The 10,640-nt window shown below is 36.5% G+C and overlaps 1 long non-coding RNA gene across 1 annotated transcript; it reads right to left on the reverse strand.

The window, feature by feature from the left end:
- Nucleotides 1-339: 339 nt before the first annotated feature.
- On the reverse strand, nucleotides 340-6,958 carry LOC118766966. The gene is made up of 3 exons (XR_005002885.1): nucleotides 6,384-6,958; nucleotides 5,877-5,892; nucleotides 340-423 (listed from the first exon to the last, which is right to left on the reverse strand). It is a non-coding gene; the product is annotated as an uncharacterized LOC118766966 (long non-coding RNA).
- Between the last annotated feature and the right edge of the window lie 3,682 nt (nucleotides 6,959-10,640).

Consider the following 10,640-nt stretch of genomic DNA (forward strand, 5'->3'; position numbering starts at 1 on the left):
TAAATTAGTGCGTGTTATGAGAATTTTGCAAACCATTGATGTCAGAAAAGTCAGTGTGTGCGTGTGTGTGTGTGTTGGTGTGTGTGTGTGTGTGTGTGTGTGTGTGTCTGTGTGTGTCTGTGTGTGTGTCTGAGTGTGTGTGTGTGTATGTATGTGTGTGTGTGTGTGTGTGTGTGTGTGTGTGTGTGTGTGTGTGTGTGTGTGTGTGTGAAAACACTTGTTTGGGTGGCACAGAAATAAAGAAAGCATGGCAAACAATGTAGAAAAGGAAGATTGTGTGTTGGAGCCCCACAAAAAATATTTTCTTTAATCTTAACTTACGATCTTTTTCATGATACATCACTGCAATTATAACTGACAACATCGATGAAAATAAAATGCAAATACGAGATAGACGGGGAAATAGCCGTCGGCTTCCAGTAACTGAAATATAACCATAAGACATGCATGATTCACGTAAAAATGATGGTTAAACAGCAAAAGAATAAGAAACCTTGAGAGGAAAAAGGAAAATATATAAGCGTGAATAATCGAGAGTGATGTATTGGTATCAAGTTCCATAACTCTTAAGTCATCCCTCTACTCGTTTTGTGTCATCATTCTTTTCACGACTACAAACCGGATGTCTCTACTCTCCTCCAATAATAAGAGAGCAGTCACCATATTTCATTTCATATCGGCTACCTGTGATGTGTGCAGGGTTGCATAATCGGATTGTTGCCTAACAATCCGTGGAAACCCTAGCACGAAACTGATTGCTAAGATCGAACGTAATCTTTATATATAAAACTGAAGTTGTGTGTGTGAGACTGTCTCCTCCGATTTAGATTCCTAACTGCTCCCACATTTTGCGGTGCAGTTTAACCAAAAGCAGGTATAGTCGTCATTCATATCGAGCCCTTCTGAGTATTAGCGCGCGTCTACGATGAGTCTACGATTTTTTAAAAATTTACCATCATTTTTCCGCATTTTTAATGATTTTTGCTCGGGTTATATAAGGGATATAACTCTCTAAAAATGCTTATATAGTTATTTCCCTCACAAACCCAAGCAACGCCGGGCGATACTGCTAGTAGATGTATAATATTGTACATTTCGGAAAATGTGAGTGTGTGTGTCTATGTATGGGCGTATGTCTGTATGTATATTGTATGCGTGTGTGCGTGTGTGTGTGTGTGTGTCTGTGTATTAAGCAAATAAAGACTTTTCAGTAATAATAACATGTCAGTTTACAATACTACTATAGTACATAGTGATTAATTGTTTCTCATCCACGTTAATCCCTTTCAGCAAGTAAAACTGAATCATTTGTGACTACTTCGCGTTTCAACTATCACGGATTCACAACTTCGTGGATTTTAAAAATATATATAAATATGAACACCTAAAATTTTTCATTAAATCCAAAGAAAAAGAAACGCAGCAATAAACAGAAGTTGTCGACCAGACTGGCTTGACTTTGGAACGGCTAGCCAAGCTCTGCAACCTGGCTAAAGAATTGAAAGAGGAGTCACAGGAATGGGACGACGATATGGTTCCTTCTGTGCAATTATGCAACAAGGTCGACGAAGTCATGAATCCCTACAAGGTGCTCTTTTTACGGAAAAAGAAGCAGCGGCAGCAACTTCCTATCACAATGTTTTTGCAACTTCGCAAAAGAGAGCCATTTCCTGCTGCTACGACTACGGTTGCACCTTCGGAAGAAGTGGAAGAGGTGTCCCAGGAAAGGGCACCGCCGTCAGCTTCATCATCATCATTTCTACTACGCAGCAAATTCACCATCATCATTCAAATTTTACTTCAACTTCTTTCGTGTTGAGTAGAGTAAAAATCTTTATTTTTTTTTATCTAAAGTGTTATTACTTAACAGTTGTCCTTGTTATTATTAGACTACTGTAATGGGTGAGTTGTTAACAGTGCAGGGAGGGTTTTAAAAGTCCAAGTACACGTTAGACAAATACTGAAAATATGGTGTCCCTACTTCGCGGAAATTCAGTTATTGCGGCCGGTCTCGGAACCAATCTACCGCAATAAACGAGGAATCACTGTAATGTTTCTTGGCTACAGATAGGTACAAGCTGTTGGCGATCCATATTGATTCATTCATTCGTTTTGTTATGCACCGTACATAAAATGATGCAAGGAAGACTCTTCAATCACTCACACTTGTCAAATTCATGAAAGTCGAAACAAAGAGAGAATGCTACATAACGCTGAAAACGACGAATTGATAAATATGCAAATTTAATTATATTAGCAACCGTTTCTCAGTTGACATTTATTAGTGATTTATTATTGCTTTCAAATGAGTAATACCTATATGTAATGAATGTTATCACATAGACTCACTTCAAAGTTAACAAAGTGTCAGCTGTTGCAGCATGCAAAAACATATTCAATAAACATGCCTGATGTTTTATTAGTCACTTTTAACAGATAGTTCCTTTAATGTTTGGAGGGTGAGATAATCAGGATTTGAGACCCAAAACTGGAACTTTTCCTACTATATATACTAAATATATCTTGTCTAAAGTAATTTTGTCAACTTCATTTAATCTCCTACTGCAACTACAGATATGTCGTAGACATGTCTAGTCAATACTCTATCAACATTGTACTACCTACTGAAGATAATACCTACAGTTCATTTCAACAATTTGCCATACTCCGGTGTACTCAGCTACGTTTGGTGAGAAACAGAAGGAAAATACGTAGTTTGGCTGATGTCTATAAGTGTACACGTGCCACTTACGCTCATGTTGTGTTGCCATTAGATTTGGTAGACTGGCACCCATGGGACATCAAAGTTTCGACAACAAGGATAGCAAATCCCTGCTCTGTCTTTGTGATTTTGCAGCGAGTATTGTCCTTCATGCTGATATTGTTGCTACCTTTGTCATGTGACTATCATTTCTGCTTTCGCTACATTGAGGCATAAGCTCTAATTCTATGCTAACCTGAAATAGAACTTCAACCCAGTCTCGTGTTGCCTTCTCAAATGATGGTTGTAACTGATGTAGCGTTTCTGTTGTTGCCTATTAAATGTATTTTGGAGTCGTTGTTAATGTTTCCGGTTACATAACAGGAGCGACCGCAGAGGAAGTGCTTGACCAATTGCAAGCGGAAGCGTATTGATTCCTTGGATTAGTAAGTTCAGAAATATTTCATTGTATTTTGTAGATGTAATGTTTGCGTTGTTACTGTTGTTGTTCTTGGTGTTATTACTGTTATAGTAACCTACAGGTTACTCTAAATCAGACTCAGACACAAAGGTAATGGATGATCACGTAAACATCTTTTGTATATGAACACGCTCCCGTTGTGAGATCATGCACAAATAGAGCATATGCTACACACAGTACAGACATTCATTTAGGCACTGCATATGAGATTTGGATTAGAAAACTGCACCGAAATAACAATCAATGGCAGGAAATAGTTAAGAACACTAATGTTAAGAACTTTAATGTCATTTGATAAAGGAACGAGGGACATAGAATGAGATCAACTAGATATTTACAAGTACGTAGGAGATAGATACACACGAAGGAAAAGTTTAGGAATACAAGTATAATGTATTAAAGCATAGGCTATTTTTTTTAATGTATTAGGCAATAATATTTTAAACGTCCTAGCAAAATCAGTTGACAAGAATTGAGAGAAGAAATCAGAAAAAGTAAATCTATACTGTATACAGAATACACAACTCCAAAGCTTACGGAGATTATATTTACAATAAACACAGAGATATATGGAAATTATACAACTATAAAACTGTGGAATTATAAATATAAGTGGTAACGAACAACAGAAGGCTAAAATAAAATGCCCCAAGTCATGAACAGAAAGAAGACACTGCTTTCTATCTTCAAAGTAGCCAACTATAAGAAAATGCATAATAATGGCTCAGTTATTAGATATGTGTGAATAAAAAGGAGTGTAGAGAACGGAAATTGTGGAAAAAGCACAACGATCATGCTACAGAAAAAGATGTTAAAATGATGATTAATACCTAATAATACTATGGAACGTGGGGAAAGATAAAGAAAGGCGAGGACTGTCGAAGATTTGAGTGCGGCACAGAACCAAAAGTTTTCTTCAATTGAAGTTACCAAAATCATATAATGAAACAGAATGAATTAAATAACTGCGTAATATATGGATATTGGCGAGTGAAAAATTAATTATAGTCACTAGTAAACACAGATTTAACAAAGACTGAATACAAGAGATGCGACAAACTTGGAAATTTCATTTACCGGAAATTACATTAACTTTATATAATCCTTTCTATATTGGGCACACGGCCTGAACTTTTGGTGTGGAAGGGGCTAGTCGAGTACATCTTAAATGGTACTTATTTCATCGACCCCGAAAGGATAATATGTAAAGTCAACCTAGTTGGAATTTTAACTCAGAACGTAAAAGGACAAAACACTGCAAAGCGTTTTTTGACTTGCTAACGATTCTGCCAGCTCGCTGTCTTAGTGATTTTATATGATCCTTACTACTAAAGGTGGGAAATTTAACGGACAAGTCGATTACATCAACTGCAGAGTTTCACTGGTACTTAATTTATCGACCCCGAAAGGGAAGGTCAAAATCGACCTCGACGGAATTTGAACTTAGAACGTACGAAATACCGCAAAGCAATTTCGTCCAGCGTGCTAACAATTCTCTTAGTTCACTGCATTATTACCTTTATATAATACAAACATAAATTAGGTAGTTTAAACTTATACCGGAAAAAGGCCTCTGCAAGTAACAAAAACAACAGTCTGGGGTGTGTCAGTTCACATAGCCCTGGAGATCAACGTTAATCGACACTGATACATTCAAAGGCTACCAGGAAAGACATTGCTGTTTTACAAATAATACCAGTCCCAACAAGTGATAATTCATTTCTAAACAAAATGGAGAAGCTTTCCAAATATACAGAAATGAAATAAGTGACAACTGGAATGCAAGAGATGAAAATAATCTCCAGTTCTGGTAGTGATGATGGTGGAGGATATCGACTCCTTGCTTGTTTTCTATAATGCACCATAAATGTTCAGTAATATTGAGATCAGGGGACTGTGGTGGTCAGAGAATCTGTTCAATTTCACTGTAATGTTCCTCGTGACATTCAGTAATAACTTTAGCTCTGTGAATTGGTCCATTATCAACCTGAAAGATTGCGTTTCCCTCCAGAAACAGTTCCGCAACCATAGGATGGATTTTATCAGATAAAATGAGGATTTTCAAGATATAGCCCTCCCCACCCCACCCCCGATCATCGCAGATCCCCCTCCATGTTTAACAGGTAGAAGAAGGCAGTCTGGGTCAAATTCTTCTTTTGACTGTCTCCACACGTATACTCGGCCGGTGGTCGGAAATAAGACAAAGGGTTACTCATCCGAGAATATAACATTCTTCCACTTCTTTAGGGAACAATTCTGTAGGTTTTTTTTTACTCCACTCTAAACGCTGTGCAACGTTTGTTTTTGAAAGTAGTGGTTTTCTGGTTGCAGACCTCCGGTGAAATCTGACTTTGTGCAGCTCCCGACGAACAGTGTTTGTGGAAACTGGGTTCTCGAGATGGTCACTGAGATCTGCAGTAATTTTGGGAGCTATGTTTTTGTGATCCTTTCTAACATTTTGCGTATAAGTCCGCACGTCCCTATCTCAATGTTTTGGTTTTCTTCCGACGTTCTATTTCGAAGAGGAGGTTGTTTTCCTCTTTCTCAAAAGCTGTCATTAATTTTGAGACAGAACTTCTTGAAGCACCAAACATTTCGGCTGTTTTCCTTACGCTGGCGCCTGCCATACGAGCACCAAGAATTTAACCTCTTCGAAAGTCCGATAGATCTGTCATTTTAATGAATTTTAATTACCTTTTTCTGATGATATCTGAAAAGAAACAGCAATTTTAGCAAAACATATTAAGCAACACTAATAATAAATCAAAAACATAAAAATAAACAAGATTTTGACGGTTTTATAGATGTTTCGAAATTATGGTGCTATGATGCTAGGCGCTTCCATTATTTTTTCCAACTCTTGCATATAGCTCCATGAATTTCGTCATTTATGTAATTAAATGATCTTGTTATAAAGGTGTTTAAATTTTTCTAATTAATTTTTTTTTTCTACATCAATTATCCCAACGTTTATTCCATTCTACTGGAAAAAGAACACTTAAGTACTTTACACAGTACATAGATTATTTTCATTGCAATATAAAACTAAAAACCAAAGGGCTTTGGCATGTGCAAAATATGGCACACACCAAAGTCTACAAATTTGGTCTCGAAAGTTGCAGTAGAAATACGCAATAGAAATAAAACTACTGAAAATTAATGGTAATGTAGCTAAATAACTCTAAGCCTGATAACACTTACCTTTAAGCATTTTCCTTGTTGAAGTTCGTTTATAAGCTTTACATGGGCAGACTGCTACAGCTTCGCATGTAGGATTTGGTTTGCAACACGTAATATAGCTTACATCACCAAAAGGTAAATCATTCTCGAAACCTTCGATAATTATTAATGGTTTTCACATATACGTATTGTATATGCACATCTCTAACTTCGTTTTGTTGCAGTTAGAAGCCAAAAAAATTATATACCACATACCATCATGTTACTTGTCATCCCAACTGCAATACCGTCAGCTGGTGTCATTTTTAGAATCTAAATAAAAACTAAAGGTGAGAAACATATAAATCACAGAAATATGTAATCGCTGTCATATAACGATGGTTAAGAAGATAATAGTATGGAGAGCAATGGCATTGAAAAACATGAATGAGTGAATGACAATTGTAGTCTCTCGCACTCTGAGGAAGAAGGTTCTGCAGTTTCTTGCTGAAAAGACTGCACAAAGAATTTGTTCATAATGATCAAACGTATGTAATGTACTTTTATATCCTTGAAACGTTCGGATATATAATTTAACGAAGCAAAGTTAAAATCAATGTCTTTACAAGGCGTACTTTTTATTTCTCTGCTTACAAAACGCAAGATTCAAAAACGCCCTCTGACGTCATTAACGATATAACAATCCGACGAGTCTACACAGATGTGTGTTAATGTCTATCACATCTCCCCTTTTGAGATTGACTTCTGTTGGAAGTGAATATTTTTTCTACTCCACATCTCCTTTCTTTGAGATTTACTTCCATTTCAAACTCAATATTTTTTCGTTTTGGTACTACCTCCAACTATTCCTCAGGCTTTCTTTTTCTTGTACTGTTACAACTTGATTCGAGTCGGCACATTAAAAATATCGTCGTGGACTGCCATGGATACTTCTTTCCTCGTAAACCTTTCTTCAGCAAACCTTCTTTTCAACTGGTTTATGTGTCTTTTATGTTTCCGTTTCGAACCTTTCACAATGTACGTCATTTTACCGACTGGTTTTATTACTTTGCCGCTTTCCCAGCCTTCTTTTCCATTTCTGTACACTCTTAAAACACCTTATCACCAGATTTAAAATACTTGATCGTATTTTGAGTATTCTCCTTAGATTTTAACTTTCTTCCAGGTAATAACTTCTCAAAAACTGACCTAAGTTTTCTTGCGAATATCAGTTCAGTAGGCGACTTGCTTAAAAAACGTATTAGGGTCTGGTATTACACGGTAAACTCTCAGAAATAGTGTCAATGCTACATCATCACCTTTCAACACATTTCTGGATCTCTTTAGTGCCCTTTGGAACGCGTCAACAAAGCGTTCAGCTTGTCTGTTTGGTCTTGGGTGATACTGAGGGGCAGTGATGTGTTCAACTGACTACATCTTGCAAAAAATATTTAATTAATTGTGTACTGTTATCGGTGACTATGGTATCTGGGACACCATACTAGCAAGAAGTTCGTGTTGAAATTCGTCTGTTACCGTGGAGGCCGGTTTCTCACATTTACAAATTATTTCTGGTCATTTTGTATAGCTATCCACCACTATTAGATAATATGATCGGTTTAACGGTGCCGGTGCTGCGACGTCTATGAGTAACCCGGTCCATAGAATACCGGTCTTGGGCCAAGGTTGAAATTTTGTACATGGTGATTTCGCTGCAAGAGCATAACTTCTGAAGGATGTTACCAACTTCTCAATAACTCCTCATAAGCGACTTTATCCTAGAAATTCCTTGGATGTCCAGTGTGGAACTCCTTTAACATTCGATTTTGTAGCGAGGCATGCATTACGATCCTCTGTGTGTACATAAGAATATTATCACATATTGAATACAAATTCAAAACTGTGTTGCGTCCAGCCACATGCAATATTTCCTTTGTTTCTTCTGATCTCACTATCTTTTTCATTTTTGTGATAAACTCGTTTTTCTTTCCTCCGATGTCAACGGTAATTAACGTACAACGTTGCACAATAAATGTTTTATTTAATTTTCGGCTTTTAACGCCGCTGTTTCTATGTTTTCTAGTGGTTCACTATATTTTGGTATTAATCGCGACAAACCAATAACATGTCTCAATTTTTTAGATGGTAAATACTTCATCTTGAAGTCATAATTCAATAGAATCGTCCCCCAGGGCTGCAATCTGTTGGCTGTGTGTGAGGATATGGGAACACCGTTTTTTAATTCATAGAGCGACAATAATGAGCGGTGGTCTCTCTGATAACGGGGCTTTCTTCCATGTATAAATTTATGAAACTTTTTACCGTAAATATGGCTAATGCTTCCTCTTCTATTTGACTCTAACTTTTTTCAGCCAGCAGTAATGAACGCGAAACATGAGCTACTACTTTCGGGCTAACATCTTCATATTTGTATAAAATCTCAGATTCAATGCCACTTTAACTAGCATCTGATGCCACTATTATTTCTAAATTCGGGTCAAAATGTGGTAACAATTCCGATGTTAATACGTTTTCAATTTCTTCAAATTTTTTGGCATTTATCCGACCACTTCCGCTTAACGTCTTTTTTTAACACGTTATTCAGGGGTACTCTTAAATCGTTCATGTTTGGTATGTATACCTAGTAGTAATTTGCGAACCAAAAAGTGCTTGTAACGTCGTAATGTTTGTCGGGGGAAGCATATTTTTTATTGCATTTGCCCTAGACAGGACTGGTCTACGCCCATTTTCGTTGATAATATGCCCTAGATATTTTATTCTTGGCCAAGAAGATTCACACTTTTCCTAGCTGAGCTTAAAGTCATATTTTTTTATGTTTTCGAAAAGATTCTTAACATACTCAACATGCTCACCCCGTGATTCATTTTTAATGAGTATGTCGTCAAGGTAAGCTACAGCGAAATCCGAGCATAATGTCCATAACTTGTTGCAAAATGCCACGAGCTACATTTATACTCCAAGGAAGTCGATTAAATTTATGCAACATTTTATGAGTATTAATTATCAAAAATTTTGAACATTCCTCAACAACCTTTAACTGCAAGTTTGCTTCAGATAGGTCCAACATTGAAAACATTTTCCTCCATACAACTTCGCGAAAATTTCCTCCGGACTTGGTAACGAGTAGTTATATGGCATCAAACATTCATTTAAACCTGTTAAAAAATCCACGCATACTTGGAATTTTTTTCTTGAAATAAACTTTTTGTGTCACCTATTTTGTGTAATCATTTTTTTTTTCAATAACGCCAATCTTTTCAAGTCTATACAATTCTACGTTGACTAGTTTCAACGCTGTGAATGGTACCGTTCGTTTTGGTTTATAGCGTTATAGCGTTTTCTTTCACTTGAAACTTCACCTGTTTTGGAGCAAAGACCCAATTCATAAAAGAAAACTTCAGGAAATTTTCTTAAGTCTTCCGATGCTTTAAATGTACTGGCGGAAGAGCCAATCCCATTTTCCAAAAATTATTTGAGAAGATCCCATAAGTTAAATAATTCCATCCACCTGTTCCAAATAAATTTTTCGTATTTTGCAATACAAAATCCTTGGCTTCCGAAGTTTTTCCACGAAATGTAACTTCACTTCTCATTTCGCCCATAGAATGCATTTTTTTCCTGAAACACCATGCGAAATTTCGAAGTTTCCTTTAATCTAGGTTTCCCTAATTTCCTCCATGCAGTTGTAATAATTACCCTGATACCACTGCTCGTACCCAATTGTAACTTGATATTTACGTTATTCATTTTTATGGACACAAATTCTCTTTTCTGTGTCTCGCCTAGAATTTTTGTTGACAATACATTCTTTCCAGGATGTTTTTGCTTGACACCTTCTTTTATTTTGCACAATGAACTTGGTATAACGAAGCATGAGCTACTACTTTCATGGATGCCATGTATTTTGACACTTGATCAAAAGTGACCCATGCCAATCATATCACGGAAAAATCTCCTAACCCAGGATGGGTGAGTGTTGGCTTCATTAATATGCGCCGGAGACAAAGTGACAATCCCTGCAGCGGAAACGCTTCTCCTCGCCAGCTCCAAGTTGGCCAAGGTCGTTTCATCTGCAGGGAAGGTGATGGATTCAGTTTTTAGGATGTAAAATACACCATTTAACTACCATTTACTGCATATTCTCTAATAAACGTATACAAATTAATTTATTTTATATATATATATAAAATATGGTTACGTTGGAGTCAAATGTTTATTTAAATAAGATAACTTTTAGACACATTCAATATTAACTCAGTAGTAATTCAATCATTATTT

Source organism: Octopus sinensis, linkage group LG18 (assembly GCF_006345805.1).
Source record: "Octopus sinensis linkage group LG18, ASM634580v1, whole genome shotgun sequence".
NCBI classification, from domain to species: Eukaryota; Metazoa; Mollusca; class Cephalopoda; order Octopoda; family Octopodidae; genus Octopus; species Octopus sinensis.